At 34.8% G+C, this 16,833-nt stretch overlaps 1 pseudogene; it reads right to left on the bottom strand.

Moving 5' to 3' along the window:
- Positions 1-7,459: 7,459 nt before the first annotated feature.
- Positions 7,460-16,472, bottom strand: LOC147283860 (subtilisin-like protease SBT3 pseudogene; annotated as a pseudogene).
- Positions 16,473-16,833: the final 361 nt, after the last annotated feature.

Genomic DNA, 16,833 nt, shown 5'->3' with positions numbered 1-16,833 from the left:
ATTTTTCCAAGCCTCTTAACATACTTCCACAGTGGAGCATGATCATCTACCAAACTTTCAGTATTCTCAGAAGGATTAGCATTAGTATTTGCATTATTATCCAGATGACTCATTTTCCTGAACATGAATAATTTATACAGTATAAGCAACATAAAAAAATATATATTGCATAACTCATTTGAAAACATATTACAAGCGAAACATATATATTATTAACTAATATTAGACACCGGCTGGGTAACATATATATTAACTAATATTACATATTGTATTATTAACATATATTATAGTATTATACACATTGTACTCATTTATAATATATTATATTACAATCAATGAATCAAATAATGAAATAATCAGTTTTATAAGCAACCAAAATGCAAATACAGTATACAACAAGACTAATCAAGTTAACCAACACACCAGAAGGTACGCACTTACCAGTAGGGAAGGAGATGAAGTCGCTGAAGGAGATGAAGTGGCTGAAGCCGCTGAAGGAGATGAAGTGGGTTTCTGAATCGGGTGCGGCGCAGGTCGATCTTCGCTCGTCGGCGGTGAATCAGGTGCGGCGCAGTCGTGGGTTTCTGCGCCTACCAGTAGATGAATCGAGTGCGGCGCCGGTCGATCGTCGGCGGTGCGGTGCAGGTCGATCGTCGCTCGTGGGTTTCTGACTATCTGCGCATCCAATTTGGGTTTGCAAGAATAACTGAAGATTGAAGAAGTGGCTGTCTGGCTGAAGAAGATGAAGTGGCACTGTGGCAGACACGCAGCTCGATCGTTTTCATGATTTCAAGGTAGAGACTCTTCGTATCCTTCAGCCAAATCTCTTCGTTTTCTTCAATTGGGCGTATACGTATCCAAAAAATCGGATACCCGTGTCGAGAGCAGAGGATACACGTATCCAACGAGTCAAATACGTATCCGTTGACTTGGATACGTATCCAAGGCGTATCGGTCCGTATCTGATGCGTATCCGTATCCGACAGGGGATACGGGTCCAAAATGCCGTATCCATGCTTCAGAGGTAAGAACTCACCGACATTTGCAAGCATTCACAGCTAAATATTATGCATCGTCTCTCATTTCTTCCCAACCTCTCATTACCCTTCATCTCATTCCCTTCATTCTCTCATATATTTCCTTTCTATCTCTTTTAACTTAAAAAAAATGAAAAAATTGAAAAAAGTTACCAACCTGGTCCTTAGCTATCCATTTTTTTGTGTGGGTGATACCACTTTTGCTTTTTCCCTTTTTTTATTTAAAAGAAAAAACTGTTATTGCACAAATTCAAAAAGTACAAACAGAGGACATGGTGTTCACTGTCCACTGCTATAGTACAATCACAATAGAACAGAGCAAAACAACCAACTCAACCTTGCCAACACCTAAGAAACAGATGCTTTTTTTTTTTTTGGACTGAAGTAACTGAAGGAAATACACAATAAAAGAAATACAACATAGAAAATAAACTAGGAAATTAAGGATCGAGCATAGGAAAATAGGCATCGCTGCTCGATCCTAAAGCAGTCAATCCGGATGGATTATATGCATATTTAGCCATCAATTGACGCTTCATTTCCACCCAAAAAAAATTTTTGTTTCTTCATACATTACGAAAAATATCCATTGATATTATCCTCATGTCCACAATTCGTTGTTGAATCCCCAACTAGCCTCACGTACTCCTGCTATCCGTTCTTGCGCTTTGACCGTGGCTCCTAACGTCTCATCATGTGCTTGTTTGGCTCGGTCATCATGTGTTGCCTTCTTCTTGGCCTCTATTGCATGTGGCTTTTTTTTTCCGGGGGCCTTTTGCGCGAAAAGAGGGTCGGAGAAGGCTGGGAAGGCTCGTCGTCACAAGAAAGATCAATAGCTTCGAGTGGCTGCGATTGAAGAGCATCATGTGCATTGGGATGTCCCATATGAATTGACTTCGGACGATAAAAGATAAAATCTCTTAAAATGGTAGACAATGGTCGAACTTGAAGGCCTTGCAGTCATGCTTTTCTATGTACAATTTTCTAGCTTGATCAATCTGAATTATATTATTCAAGTGTAAGACATAAACCAAAGAATAAACATTATAGTATTAAACCAAAAAATATTTATAATATTACTTTATTTACTTCACTCCACCTACTGTGTTGCTCAGTTTCAACTGAAGTAAGACAACCTTGATAATAAACGACAGATTTTTTTATTCTTCCCATTTGTGTTTGCACAAAAGTGAGTGATCTCCTATCGCCAATGCGATCTTGATATTTTTGCTGTATTCTCTGCCAAAAAACCTTCTTCCCTTGATCTGCATCCACTTATGGGATCCTGCATCACCTCTACATAGGCTTTGCAAAAGGCCACCTGATTTTCATGGGAAAAATTGGGATCTTTGCTTTTCCCGCTATTCATATTTGATATATATAAAAAAAAAATTGTAGAAAATGAACAAACAACTAAACCAAACTCCCCACAAATTTCTAAACTTCTCACAATTATTTGGAAAGTGTTGTCAAAATTGTGAGTAATGAAATAACATATATATATATATATATATATATATATAGGGGTGGGAGGTAAGTGAAATTGTGTAAAAAAATGAGACAGTTTTTTTAAAAAAAATAAAAATTGAAACAACGGTCACAATTTGGACTGTTCCATCTATTGTTTATGTTCAAAGGCCACGTGTCAACCACTGATTGGCTGATACATTTAAAAATAAAAACAAATGGGCCCGCTTCTTCATGTGCAACTGTCACAAGACTCGCAAATTTCAAATGGTCCAACTTGTGAAAAGCAGGTCACATGTAGGGACGAATCTAGGCTTGATTTCTAAGTAGACTGGGCTAAACTTAGCTTACCAAATATTTTTGTCATAAAATAAAAGTTAAACATAGTTAGGGGGACGTAATGAGCCTTACCCCTCAAAATGCATATCTAAACATAAAAAACCACATAAAAAAAGATAGCGAAACAACAATTAAACATGCAATGCAAATACTATATAAAGACTATCTAAGTTGGGCCCTATGTTTCTTCACCGAGTAAAAATCATCAATTATCAATTCATTATCAATACTATTAAAAAATTCACGTTCAATGTGGATGATCATACAATCAGCAAGAAACTTATCATCTATCTTATTTCAAAGTCGATATTTAATAAACTTCATAAATGAAAATGCTCGTTCTGTAGTTGATGTAGAAACATGAAGAGTCAACACCAGACGAATCAATCTAACAATCAAGTGGTAGTCTTCTGCCAACCCTGTTTTCACTAATCGTTAACATAATGTTGCAATGGAATCAATATTCAAGAAGTTCAAACGACGATCCATATCAGACTTATAAATTCTCAACTGTAGTTTTAAAGCATACAATTCACATGCATGTGGAAGTCTTGAGGATAGAATTTCTCAGCAAGAGTACATATATCATCAACATTAAATTAGCTAAATGCATTATGAGGATCCAACGCTGCACTAAGAGTAAGGAGTTCCACCGTTTGCACTGGAAATCTACTTTTTAACTCCATCAACTGAAAATCTATTACAGGCTTTACAGCGTTAAATACACTTACACGATAAGAATGCTTAATTGTAATAAAGTTTTTTTGTTGACAAGAATGACCTATACTAGTCCTATAACGATTACTCATATTAGGCACTTCAATATCATGTTCACAAAATGATACCACACTTGCAATGAAATCATCTCAGCCATCTTCTCTCAACTCCTGAAGCTGCAATTTTGTGCTTTAAACAAAATTCATAGCACTTATAATGTCTTGAGATTTTTTCTGAAATACTTGACAAAGAAAATCAGTGAATCCCATAATTATGTTCAACAAAAGTAGGTTAAAGACAAATTCAAATGATGTGATAGCAATATAAAAGACTAAAAGTTACTAACTAAAGAGAATCAAACCCTAATTTTTTCATAAAAAATAATCAAAGCCCTAATTTTGAAGACTCATATAATACCTTATTGGAGTTGGAACTATGTGCGGTGGCCGGTGGGGTCTGTGGGACTAGGAGATAGAGAGAGATATTCGAAATATCTGTATTGACGTCGCCTGTTCTTTGCAAAGAAGTTTTGAACTTTTCTATTTTGTCCCTTTTGCCATTTGGGATTGGGGAACTAGGAAGGGAGAAGGAAACAAATTCTTTATGAAACTTTATTCCTTATTTAATGCTCCGCAGAAAAGAAAAAACAAATATTTTATTTTTTAGTTAATCTTTCCACATCCCACGTGACTACAAGTCTACAATGATGGTTAATGCATATCAAACAAAAAAAAGGGTAATGGGCTTAAAAAAAAAAAAAAAAAAAAAAAAACACCTGGGCTGCAGCCCAGGCAGCCTATCCAATCAGCGTGCACCACCACCTCGTTTTCTCTATTTAATTTGCTGACAGCTCCTATGCACAATGGGGTCCTGCCTTTTCTTAGCTTTTGAGCTTGAACAGTACTTAGGTCACCCCCTGAGGTACCCAAAGGTCACCCCCTGGGGTACCCAAAGGTCACCCCACCCCCCAAATTCATTTCGGCAATGTCGGTGCATAATCAAAACTGTTCACTTTTTAGATAACCTATTAAAGATCATCTCTGAAAAAAAAAATCAAATCAATCGGAAATCGTTCTGGTTATATAATTGTTGTCAATTAAGTAGAAAAAATCTATGGTTTTCGATTAAAGAGTGATTTTTTTACCAAATCGTTGATTTTTTCTATTTAATCGAAAATAGTTATATAACTAAACGATTTCTGATTGAGTTGATTTTTTGCATAGATGATTTATAATAGGTGACTGTTTCCGATCATGCACCGACATTATCGAAATAGTGATTTTGAGGGGGTGGAGTGACCTTGGGGGTGACCCAAGTACTGTGCTTTGAGCTTGCAATAGCAAAATTTTTAGCTAAACTTAACTAAATGCTAACCAATATATATAGAGGATTTTTGTGACTTTTAGCTAAATTTTAGCTTTAGCTATTGCTTGTAGCTAACCAATGCACATGCTCTAAGGGTCTTGTGCTTCTATTGTCGTTTGCTTTTGGGATGGATGCTTAGACTTCTTCCTGGTATCAGAGCAAGTTCACCCACGCATTTTAAGGCCAAGTGGCCACACGTATTTCACGTCACCTAATATGAGGTATCCATGTGTATGGCTTAAGTGACGTCACACATGCAGGGGTGTGTGAGAATGTGGAGTATCCTACGTACATTGAAAAATTATAGTCCTGTGTATGTGCTTATAAAGGTCTTGTGACACTTCTTCTATTGCCAATTGGTTTTCAGATAAATGTTTTGTGATATATCTTCCTTTAATTGAATTTCAAATTTTTGTTATAAGTCAATTAATTGGTAGAAAGTGAAATTTTATGGGTTAAAAAAAAAAAAAAAAAAAAAAAGCTCTTTTTAAGGTCCGTTATCAAAAATCAAGTTCCAATGAAGTCCACTATAATGAAATCACGTACGCGTTGGGCATGTAGCCCACCGCGCACCACCTTTTATTATTTATTTTTTTCCGTACCAGGAGAATTCTCACTGTACAACAACACCCAAAACAAGGAGACTTGTATACATCTTCTGTCTTTTCATGCATAAACATGTCAAAAAAAAAAAAAAAACATAAAACTAACATAAATCACAAAAATTCAAGTTTTGGAGTCAAAAATCCTAATTGCCACTGTCCAACAATAACTATCTTACAAAATAGTTACTGTCAAACAATATGTACTTACCCATGTAGAATTTATGTACTTACCTATGTTGGTCAGTCACATTGTAGAATTTATTTCTTCTTCAAAGCATATATGTTTGACCATAAACTTGAGAGTCTTGAGCTTATTGACCATTAGATATTTACTGGACCCCAAAGAACTATTTAGCATTTTGTGTGAGACCCCGAAATTTATTTTTGCATTTTATTCTTGAATTATTTGTTTTTTAGAAATTGTTTTGAAACTCTTTTTGAAGTGTTGGAATTTTTGTACAAATCCTAGAGATCAAAATTTGTTTTTGAGTCCATAGGAAATTAATATTTGTTGCTACGAGTTGGTAGCATTTTTAGAGACATTTTTACGTGTCCGAATGTATTTTAATGATTTAAGAGTGGAAAATTAAAAGATAATGTTGTGGATTGATCATGGCCCTTCATTTGTGATTGATTTAAGTAGATCAAATGGTTGGGAAGTTACCAGCTATCAAGGACAGATGGCTGTGCAGCTAGCGAAATGGAAGATTGGAGAAAAATGGAGAAAAGAGGAGATTTCGGTGGAACCTGGTGGAAGTCCCACCGAGGGCTCGGTAGAGCTGCCGAGTGCTCTGCAAAGCCACCAGGATCTTGGCTCTTTTGGCGAGTGTTCGACAACCTACTCTATATATACCCCCTAGTTGTTTCATTTGTGACTTTTACACTTTAGTTCTCTCATCTCTATCACCCGAAACCTCAATTCTCTCCAGCAAACATCATTCCTCACTCGCAAACACTAATACGATCTTTCTTTTAGATTAATCATCTTTCTTGGTTAGGATTGCAGTGGTGTTGTGGATTTGGTTCCCAAATCTTGTGGTAAGGTTTCATAATCTTGGACTCAGTTTGTTAATTTCTGATTAAGGTTCTAGTTTTAATTAGTCTTTAATTGTTCTTTGGTAGAAGTTTAACTAAGGAGTACTCCAATTTCCCAATATTTGAACTCGGTAAAGTAGAAGAGCTGTAAATTGGATTTATACTTGTGGGTATCAAGCTGAGCGAAGGATTCCAAGTAAGAGGAAACTCACACCCTGCTAGAGACATTTTTATTGTATGTATTATGCTAGTAAATATTGATGCATGATAAATTTGCAGTATTTATGATTGCCATATGTGGCGTGGTTTTAATCCGATATTGTGATAATTGAATTGTTATGATGACTTAAGAGTAAGAGGTCACCAGAGTGTTGACCTAGGGTTTCGATCTCCCGAAACTCCGAAGGCGGTTATGAAGTTAGACTGGTGGATGTCATTTTTTGGCTTACAATCTAAATTGTTATAACCAGAAATTGATACTCTCGCTACCAAATCTGTTTTTACTGATAACTCAAGTAGGGTGCTAGTTGGCTAATTTTGTGTTCGGTCATCAGGTAAAGTATTGGGAATGTTCCGAAATGTTTTTATGACTATTTGAGCATGTAAATGGTTTCAAACTGATATTGATTCTCTGATTGTGCATTGTGCTATTTTGATGTGTTTCACTGACTATTTAGTAGTAAATATGTTTGCACTACTTAAAACCTAGCCAGAGTCCCCAGAGGGAAAACTATGATCGTATGTGAAGACTATAATATCTAAATTGGGCAATACCACTCATCTTATAAGGATAAACTTGTTAAATTTAGATATTTTATAATAGTAATTGCACAATAATATTAATTTGTACTAACATTGACAACTGAAAATCCAAGTGTCAAACATCCAACAACCTCAATCAATTAATTGTGAAGGTGACACCACAATAGGACTCCTAACAATGTGTTCTCCATTTTCTTCAACCCAAACAAGTTCTCCTGATGAAACTCTCTTATGCTCACCCCCTTCGTAGTGTAAAGTGACATTGTAGGATAGTTTTTCATTTTTCTTTTGGAACACTAAAATTTTCGGTGACACTACAACTATTATATTATTAGGTATTTTGACCATTACCTTGTAAGTTGTGGCACCTTTTCCAACATTCGTCACAATTCTTTGAAATTCTCCAATATGTGGTTTACTATACCCATATAAGAGAATAAATGATGGGTAGTTAAGATTCTTATATGGACTTGCACAACTATAGTTCCTTGATTTAGTAAATTTTAAGATTTTTTTTGGACTAAGATATGAGCATAATAAGTTCACATAGTCTTGTGGAGTTGCATCATAAATCAAACCAGGATCAACTGCTTTATTTGGATTGATGAAACCTGACCCCATGGCTAAAGGGTTAGCGGGTCTAAAACTTTTACCATCAAGAATTCTTTTATAACTACTGTCAAATAGATTTGCAGTGGTCATAATCGCAGACCTTATAGCAGCAGGACTCCAATTTGGATGTGTAGCTTTTAGAAGAGCAATCACACCAGCAACATGGGCAGAAGCAGGGGATGTTCCTGAAAGTATATAGTAGTCACTGTATAAGGAAAAATTAGACCTTATCTTGGCTACTGAAATAGTTGGATTCCAAGCTCCCAATATTAATGACCCAGGTGCCATTATATCTGGTTTCAGCATACCTGCAAAACCATATGAAGGACCTCTTGAAGAAAATTTCATAACCATAGGTGCACGTTTTGACTTAGTAATGGTCTTATGAAATGTCAATGTCGCCTGAGAAGCATTAAAGCTTTTTATATATTGTATCAACAAATTTCCATCTGTTTCATCAAGGATAACACAAGGACAAGAAATGTATTCTGGTCGAATATTGGATATCAATATAGCTCCTGGCGCACTTGAGTTGGTTATATTGGATATTTGTTCATAGATTGCTCCAGGATCACAAACAATGATTCCATAGGGAGCACCAGATAACAATTCAGGTGAATCACAACCCCTTAAGGGATACTTGTAAACTAACAACATATTTTGTAATGAGGCATTACCAGGATATGTTGACCAACCAGTCAGGGAAAGTCCAATGTCAAGAGACACAGATCCTGTAAACCCTCGATCAATAGTGCCTGCTGTAAGAACTGAAACATAAATTATGAGCATACACAAATCAACAGATACAAGTATAACTCAACATCAATATGATTCTACTGCTAAGCATATAACCGTAATATATAATTAACTACTAGCCTGATGAAGACATACTGCTAGCAAATTAAATACCTCAAGTCAAGATGCTCAAGTCTTCTAGCCATAACAGCAATGAATTAACCTCTCACACAATGGGGCAGAGCTTATTGATTCTAAGTATTAGCTGTGTGACCAGGGACCTGTGCTTATATAGAGTACTCATAGATTCCTAGTTCCTCCCATCAAGGACTCCAGAATCCAATCCTAATAGGACTCTATAAAGACTTTGCTGGATCATTGCCTTGTTTATAACATAAGGCCTTTAGGTAACTAAGTCTTCTTAGTCCAACTCAGATAAGTAATCTATTTAAGATGGACTTGCTGATTTATGTCTTATTAATAAACCTATTACTTGTATCTTAAGTATTAGTGTAATATTGACTCCGAGTAGAACAATGTATTAGTCCATTTAATTCTTACATTCTCCCACTTGGACAATCATTGTTCTTAATCATCACATTTACCCAATACTGCAAGTAATCTGAATTTGCGCTGGTTTTATTATTTAACAAGACTTAGCTCAACTTTGTCAAGATATTATATTGAACACCAGATTATGAGAAGCAATTAAGTCATTAAACTGCTTAACCCACTCATAGTCATTGATGCCAATACCATATCCCACATAAGTCATTTACAAGGCATGAAAAATGAAAAATGGTTTACAAAGTAGCTGTGTGCCTGTGTCTTACACAGTATTAAACTTGTAAACTCGGTTCTTCTTAATGATTTTGCCTTCTCCAAATGCAAGATCACCAAATCTTATTAGCAAGATCTCTATACACATGCATAGACATTATGCCTTAATTACTGTCTGCATTATCTTAATGACAATGTCACAATCTATATAGGTACACATGTGAATACCACAATGTATGTATATATATACTTTAAAATTTAAACTGAAAAACCATATATATTAGAATTGAGTTGACAAACTGAAATCATGATAAGTCTAGTTCAATTTTAATATAACTGAAAAAATTCAAATAACCGAAATTGAATGTATGGCACTTATTGTCTGCCTTAACAACTAAAATGCAGAAAATCAATAGTATTGACAAAACTGAAGCTCCCACTATTTCTAAAGCTCCCACTGAACTGAAGCATCTAAAAGTGAAGCATCCACATATAAGTGAGCATTAACCCTTAAGTTTACAAATATTTTAGCTCCCACTAATCAAAAAGGGGTCTCATAAAAGCCACTTATAAAGTAGAAATTTAATGAACACAATTTCTATGTTCAAAGAGACTACATGCATGATTATGTTACACTTTCGGACAAGAAACATAATATGCTACTAAATGTCCTTTATTGCATACTCAAAATAGTAAATAAAGTATTTTGAATTCACCTAAAATATGCAAAACTAAGAAACTGATCATGAATGTTTCTCCATGCAGCAAAAAATTACTTAAGTGAGTTACCGAGAAAAAACTTTAAATTTCTTATGTGAACAAAAATTTTAGAACACTATCACATAATCAAAAAAATTGTCCATTAACCGAAAACCATACATTAAACCTTCTTAAAGTGCTACTATCCTAGACTGATACACTGAAAAATTGTATACTGAAAATGTCACAACTGCACTCAATACTGTTAAATCTTCCCCCCAGTGACTTAGAAATCACACAACATAATAGTCATGCAAAAAGAGATATGAAGTACCAAAAAGGATTCTACAGCATGATCATTGTATTTCTAAGACACTGATTTTAACATTATAGAAAAATTCATGGCATTAAAAGGATTCACCAAATGATTACTTTATCTATACCATATAATATGTAACTAGTAATAACATTAAACATCCTTAAAAGAGACACAAATTAAGAACTAAAACAATAGCCATGAAAGTCATATAGGGTAAGACTTGGCAGTAATCACATATGCATAACCACTGGACACAAAAGGTATTATGTGACAGCCGAAAAATAAATAAATATATATATATGTATAACAAAACTTATACATATTATACACAACAATGAACCATCAAAAAAAATCGAAATTAAATAAATAAATCTGCCGAAACCAAAACAGCCATAAACTCTTGTTTGCCAATTTACTAATATATATTTGATTTGCACTAAAGAATCTGATCTATTAAATTAGTTTGATTTATTATGTGGTCAGAACCAAACCAATAACAGAAACAAGTCATAATTGATACTTAAAACATAGAGCACGACAAATCAACCAAGCCATGTAATAAAACTTTAATGAATTTGTCATACAGTTAAAAGTATTAATCTAAAACTGAATTGGAACCAAAATCTAAAATCCTTACCTGTATTGAATCTATTAAAACTTGATGTTATTCATGAATCAAATAATCCACTTATAAAAAGATTCATATAAATTTAACAACTAATGATGTAAACAAAAACTCATTAGTCATATAAGTTTAATTAACATAAATAGACAAGAACAAACTTGACTGAATATTGTTATTGAAATTGTAACTTCATGCGTTGTTATATTACTCCTTTGGGCAAGAAATATAACAAGCTCAAACAAAATTTGTACAAAAATGCACATGAAATATATTGCCAGCTAAAAGAATACAAATAAGTGAAAATAGGTTCAATGAACAAAGCTGTTTGAAATTTAATTGCAAATATCAATGCAACATTGAAAATTAAAAAATACGAGTAAACTTGTTTGCATACGGCTACCATTATAATCAAAATGAAAACAAGATCGATCTCTTTAGCCAAAAAGCCCAATCAACTCAATTTGTAGCAAAGTTAAATATCAAAAACCCAGATTGAAAAAATCATCTATTAGGATTGGTTTTCAAAATCGGATTTGAGACCCCTATTCTGAAAAAGTCTCAATCCCTTTTGTTCAATATCCCTCAATATCCTCTCTTAAAGCTAAATTGAGGCCTAACACAATTTCAACGTCTTGCTTCCACTTCTTGAAATTGTGACCATTAAGAGGTTCAATGTTGGATTATAAAAACTCATGGATGCTGCAGTTAGAACCAAATAACACTTAAATTTGATTAAATATGCTTAAAAGAATATATTTTCATATCTGCATTGAAAATATATTCATATGTACCCCAATCTGCAGGTGTCCTTGACCACATGAAACATATTTGTTCTGTTCATGTAGTTAAGACTATGTATCATATTCCATTATAAGATCCCTTCTTCTAGATGGTCTTTCTGCAATTTGTTCAGCAGAATTTCCAACTACATAGGAAAACTGATTTTATAAGCAGGAAACAATATGTGAATTCTGTATTTTAAGTATTCAGACTGCTTTAATTATCCCTTTAAAGAGAGCTAACAAACACCTAAAATTTCAGACTTTCAATCTATATGATGTCAAGTATTGTTAGCTGGATTACAACACTCATTATGCAGAAGGATTTGTTATTTCTGACATAATGAGAACTATAAACAAAAACCCAAGAAACTTATCATAGGTTTAACATCAATTATGTAGTGGATTATATATGTGTAAGTACATAACTTTATTGATTCTTGCATGTTATGAATTACCATTTTGTACAATATAGGATTTAATCAATAAGAAAACAACCTAATAAGGTTACGTATCATATATATAATATATGCAGCGGAGTGAAAAATTTATTAACACATAACCTCATGAAAAAAAATTTACAGATATACATGTATACATAATTTAAGTAACATGGAAAAGAACGAATGGTCTGATTTGGGAGAAAAACCCTTATTTAGTAAAAACAAAAAACCAAAAACTGAATATTCTCTACATGAATCGAATTTGTTGTGTTCATGTAGAAAAGATGAATGCAATGAATCATGTCCCCAATCTGCTATAAGTGCCCTTGTTCTGAATATGCTTTCTGCAATTTGTTTAGTAGAAATTATATCCAAAAGAAGAAACTGGCCTCATAGACAGGCTGTGACATGTTAATTCTGCACTTTAATGGTGTGTTTGGATGGAAGAAAAAAACTCGGAATTTAAACAAAACTCAGCATTTAAGAAATTACATGCTCTAATTTCCTTGTTTGGGTCAATAAATACAGAATTTTGTAAATTCTAGGTGGAAAAAAACTTGGGATTTGAAGGCTGTAAATTCCAACTTTAAATTCCACCTAAATTGGTGTCATTTTCAAAATTCCAATTTTTACAAAAGAAAAATAAGTCGTGTCGACCATGTCAACACTACCACCACTACCGCCAACGTCACCACCACTAACACCACCACCCCCGCCACCCCTGCCACCACCCCCGCTGCCGCTGCCGCCACCACCACCACCACCACCAACACCTAGACCGCGCACCACCGTCGCCGCCACCACCACCATCACCATCACCGTCACCACCACCACCACCACCTCCATCACCGTCACCGCCGCCACCACCACCACCACCACCACCATCACCGTCACCCCCGCCACCACCCCCACTGCCGCTGCCACCACCACCCCCACCACCACCAACACCTAGACCGCGCACCACCGTCGCCGCCACCACCACCACCACCATCACCATCACCGTCACCACCACCACCACCACCACCACCACCACCGTCACCGCCGCCACCACCATCACCGCCATTGCCGATACCACCACCGCCACCGCCAACACCCCAATTTTAGCCACCACCAATTCTCCCACCGCTTGTGGGCCATCACCCCTACCAATATGGTCAACTCACCATAAACATCATTTTTATTGTTGCCACCATCACTATCACTCTTTTGAATTGATGCATCAAAAATTAAAACTACCATAAATTCCGTACTTAAACTCTATTATGTTTACATGTTATCCAAACAAGAGAATCTACATATTCTAGAATTTTAAATCACATCGTTTTAAATTCCGTCATTTGTGAATTCCTTAGTAATTTCAAACTACTTCATCCAAACGCACCATAAGTGCTCAGATGGCTTTCCCTCTCTTATGAGAACCAACAACCACCTAAAGAATACAGAATTACCTTCTTATGATCTGAGAACATGCTTTATTGATCATAACTCCCAAGATGCAGAAGGATTTGTGCTATCTGACACCTTGAAACTATGATCATATCTACTAGATCATGTTTTCAATTTGAATTGTTAAACTTATTACAATTCTGCAGCGGATAGAATACATAACCGAGTTAATCCTTGCATATGCTGAATTACCAATGCTTACTTAACTGATGAATACAACATACCTGGACTGTATATATGCACAAAATTCAGCAATAAGATAATAAACAATATGGTTATGTATAAGGTAATAGAAAACACTTATGTATAGATTTATTAACTAGTAAAGGAACAACCAATATATATAGTTATGTGACTGTAAACATGAAACTTAATTACTCCACAGGATTGTACCAAATAAAAATTCATGTATGTATTTGTGAACTGCACATATAATTCTTGATGCTCAACAGACAATCTTTAGGTGCAGATCATAAAATACTTGCCCACTTGCTGCGAGCTTACAAGAAGCATTGATCCCTTTCTTTTATTATGTTCTTAGCAAAACATGTAAACACTCTAATAAAACATGTATTGCAGGAAAAACATATGCTAGATGACCCAGATGCCATCTAGCCCAACAGAGTGCTCAAAATAAAACAATTCTGCAAAAATAAGTTAGGAAAAAATAAATAAATAGTACTGTCAAGCAAAAATATTGCTTGTCTTAATCACAACCTTTAGCATTATGTCCCTGCAATCTTAAGATCATATCCATATGAAATTTCATATTATAGATACTCTATTAGTAGCCACAAAATTAGTAGAAACAGAAAAAACTATCCACCGCCAACAAGAAATTTCCTGAAATTTGATTTTCCAACAATTTTTTTTTTTTTTATCATACAAAAGTAATTCCAGCAAGTATAGATGAATAAACAATCATAACTCAAGATGACAACAAGCCCAGAAAATCATGAACCCAAAAAAAAATTAATTTCATCAAGCAAGTGAAAATCGAAGCAAATAATCACTGTAATCATGCTTAATAGAAGTTTCAGAATATATCCACAGCAAGGATTCATGCAAAATCTGCCATAAAATTGAAATTGGAAAAACCCAATAACTAACATTGATGAATCCTTCGAATTTCATGAAAAAACAATAAAAATTGGTGAAATAAAGCATGAAATAGGTGCTGGAATGATCTTAAAATAAAAACCCATTGATTAAAACAACCAAAATTGTGCCCAAAAAGAAACACTAAAAGAGGAAAACCCCCAAAAAACGCGGGAAGAAAACAAATGGGGAAATGGTCTGATAGAGTGTTTCTTTGATTAACCCAAAACGCACCGCATGGTGCTTCCTTTTAATCTCTGTGCACCTTTTGGTGTTTCCCAAATTCCCAATAATGCAAGCCATACCAATATATATGCATAATATTATATTCGTTGAAATTTGTTATATTGAACAAACTATAGCATGCTTTATTTATTTATTCAGTGCTTAATACATATATTATATTGATTTCAAGCATTAGTATAAATTTAGTTACATGAACTTATCAGTAAAACCATGTGATCGAAAAACTGAAACAACTTTATCTTGATCTCTAGTTTGTGTATAGAGGCTCTGATACCACATGTAAGAACTGAAACATAAATTATGAGCATACACAAATCAACAGATACAAGTATAACTCAACATCAATATGATTCTACTGCTAAGCATATAACCGTAATATATAATTAACTACTAACCTGATGAAGACATACTGCTAGCAAATTAAATACCTCAAGTCAAGATGCTCAAGTCTTCTAGCCATAACAGCAATGAATTAACCTCTCACACAATGGGGCAGAGCTTATTGATTCTAAGTATTAGCTGTGTGACCAGGGACCTGTGCTTATATAGAGTACTCATAGATTCCTAGTTCATCCCATCAAGGACTCCAGAATCCAATCCTAATAGGACTCTATAAAGACTTTGCTGGATCATTGCCTTGTTTATAACATAAGGCCTTTAGGTAACTAAGTCTTCCTAGTCCAACTCAGATAAGTAATCTATTTAAGATGGACTTGCTGATTTATGTCTTATTAATAAACCTATTACTTGTATCTTAAGTATTAGTGTAATATTGACTCCGAGTAGAACAATGTATTAGTCCATTTAATTCTTACACCTGCACCAACAGTTATAACCCATGGATATCCATTTACTATGGTGGCATGGTCTGGGCCTCTATTCCCAGCAGAACAAGAAACTACAATACCTTTCACCATGGCATCAAATAAAGCTATTGCTATAGGACTATCAAAATATTTGTCATCTTTAGCACTTAAGGCAAGGCAAATCACATCAACTCCATCAGCAACAGCACTATCTATGCCAGCCGCAACATCGGAGATGTGGGATCCTTCATCCCATACAACCTTGTACATAGCTAGCCTTGCACTTGGAGCAATACCTTTGGCTATTCCTTTAGCATAGCCAAAATAAGAAACTCCATTCACATAATTACCTGTAGCTATAGATGAAATATGTGTCCCATGTCCTATTGTGTCTCAAGCAGAGTTCATGCTAAATATAATGCTTTCATTGTCACGTAATAGAGCACTGTTGAAGTACTTGGCTCCAATGAGCTTAAAGTTGCACAAAGAGGAGTTAAATTCTTGTCCCTCTTCACATGACCCATTCCATTTGCTTGGCCTATATTTAGGCATGCCATGATCCTTAAAACTAGGACTTTCTGGCCATATACCACTATCTATTACCCCAATGATAATATCTTTTCTGTAATTTGAGATAGGCCATAAACCTTCATCAGAACTAAAATTGAGAAATTGAGGAGTATAAGTTGTATGAAGTATGATAGGGTTATTATTATAAGTTGTATAAGCTGAGATGAATCCCAAGGTCCTTTTCAAACTTTCAAGTTCAATTGGAGATAAAGAAACACTAAACCCATAAATTACATTGTTATATGTGTATAAAAGTGATGGTGAAGTTTGATGGAAATCTAATGTAGCAATGGAATCAATGATTGAGGAATACCAGTTTTGGTGACTAGTAAATACCATGGGTTTCAA

The sequence above is a fragment of the Dryas octopetala genome, chromosome 5 (assembly GCF_963921425.1).
Source record: "Dryas octopetala chromosome 5, drDryOcto1.1, whole genome shotgun sequence".
NCBI lineage: Eukaryota > Viridiplantae > Streptophyta > Magnoliopsida > Rosales > Rosaceae > Dryas > Dryas octopetala.
Note: the sequence above shows the minus strand (reverse complement) of the source record. Positions and strands in the feature narration are given on the sequence as shown.